The sequence below is a fragment of the Triticum dicoccoides genome, chromosome 4B (assembly GCF_002162155.2).
Source record: "Triticum dicoccoides isolate Atlit2015 ecotype Zavitan chromosome 4B, WEW_v2.0, whole genome shotgun sequence".
Classification (NCBI taxonomy): domain Eukaryota; kingdom Viridiplantae; phylum Streptophyta; class Magnoliopsida; order Poales; family Poaceae; genus Triticum; species Triticum dicoccoides.
This window is the reverse complement of record NC_041387.1, coordinates 493,685,058-493,687,454: the sequence shown is the minus strand read 5'-3', so window position 1 is coordinate 493,687,454 and position 2,397 is coordinate 493,685,058.

The following is a 2,397-nucleotide window of genomic DNA, read 5'->3' as shown; positions in this document are numbered from 1 at the left end:
GTTTTTGCTCTTGTGCTTCACTTATATCTTTTGAGCTAGATAGTTTTTGCTCTAGTGCTTCACTTATATCTTTTAGACCACGGCGGTGGATTAATTTTGAAGAAATTGTTGATCTCTCATGCTTCACTTATATTATTTTGAGTCTTTTAGAACAGCATGGTATTTTCTATGGTTATAAATTGGTCCTAGAATGATGAGCATCTAAGTTGGGTATAATAAAAACTATCATAGGAAGTGAATTGGATGCTATGATCAATTTGATACTTGATAATTGTTTTGATATATGGAGGTAGTGATATTAAAGTCATGCTAGTTGGGTGATTATGAATTTAAAGAATGCTTGTGTTGAAGTTAGCAAATCACGTAGCATGCACGTATGGTTAAAGTTGTGTAACAAATTTGAAACATGAAGTGTACCTGGCTTGTGCATCCTTATGAGTGGCGGTCGGGACGAGCGATGGTCTTTTCTTACCAATCTATCCCTCTAGGAGCACGCGCGTAGTGCTTGATTTTTGATGACTTCTAAATTTTTGCAATAAGTATATGAGTTCTTTTGACTAATGTTGAGTCCATGGATTATACGCACTTCTACCTTTCCATCATTGCTAGCCTCTTTTGTACCGTGCATTGCCCTTTCTCACCTTGAGAGTTGGTGCAAACTTCACCGGTGCATCCAAACCCCGTGATATGATACGCTCTATCACACATAAACCTCCTTATATCTTCCTCAAAACAGCCACCATACCTACCTATTTATGGCATTTCCATAGCCATTCCGAGATATATTGCCATGCAACTTTCCACCGTTTGGTTCATCATCATCATGACATATATTACTTTTGTCATATTGCCATTGCATGATCATGTAGTTGACATCGTATTTGTGGCAAAGCCACCCTGCATAATTTTTCATACATGTCACTCTTGATTCATTGCACCATCCCGGTACACCGCCGGAGGCATTCATATAGAGGCATATCTTGTTCTAGTTTCGAGTTGTAGTTCATGTGTTGTAATCAATAAAAGTGTGATGATCATCATTATTTGAGCATTGTCCCAAAGAAAGAAAAAAGGCCAAAAGAAAAAAAGACCAAAGAAAAAAAAGAAAAATAAAAGAAAAATAAATAAATAAAAAGGGGCAATGTTACTATCTCTTTTTCCACACTTGTGCTTCAAAGTAGCACCATGTTCTTTATATAGTGAGTATCATATATTGTGCTTCAAAGTAGCACCATGTTTTTCATATAGTGAGTCTCATATGTTGTCACTTTCATATACTAGTGGGAAATTTTCATTATAGAACTTGGCTTGTATATTCCTATGATGGGCTTCCTCAAATTCCCCAGGTCTTCGTGAGCAAGCAAGTTGGATGCACACCCACTAGTTTTCTTTTGTTGAGCTTTCATTCATTTATAGCTCTAGTGCATCCGTTGCATGGCAATCCCTGCTCCTCATGTTGACATCAATTGATGGGCATCTCCATAGCCCGTTGACTATCCTTGTCAATGTGAGATTTTCTCCTTTTTGTCTTCTCCACACAATCCCCAATCATTATTCTATTCCACCCATAGTGCTATATTCATGGCTCACGCTCATGTATTGCGTGAAGGTTGAAAAAGTTTGAGATTATTTAAGTACGAAACAATTGCTTGGCTTGTCATCGGGGGTGTAGAAGTTGGGAACATCTTTGTGTGACGAAAATGAAGCATAGCCTAACTATATGATTTTGTAAGGATGAACTTTCTTTAGCCATGTTATTTTGAGAAGACATGATTGCTTTTATTAGTATGCTTGAAGTATTACTATTTCTTTTGTCAATATGAACTTTTATTTTGAATCATTTGGATCTGAACATTCATGCCACAATAAAGAGAATTACATTGAGAATTATGCTAGGAAGCATTCCACATCAAAAAATATGTTTTTATCATTTACCTACTCGAGGACGAGCAGGAATTAAGCTTGGGGATGCTTGATATGTCTCCAACGTATCTATAATTTTTGATTGTTCCATGCTATTATATTACCTGTTTTGAATGTTTATGGGCTTTATTTTACACATTTATATCATTTTTGGGAGTAACCTACTAACCGGAGGCCCAGCCCGTATTGCTGTTTTTTTTGCCTATTTTAGTATTTCGAAGAAAAGGAATATCAAACGAAGTCAAACGGAATGAAACCTTCGGGAGCGTGATTTTTGGAACGAACGTGATCCGAAGAATTTGGAGTGCAAGTCAAGAAGCAAACGAGGGGGCCAGGAGATAGGAGGGTGCACCCACCCCTCCTGGGCGCGCCCCCTGTCTCCTGGGCCCCTCGAGCTGCCACCGACGTACTTCTTCCTCCTATATAAGCCTACATACCCCAAAAACATCCAGGGAGCCACCGAAGAAATATTTC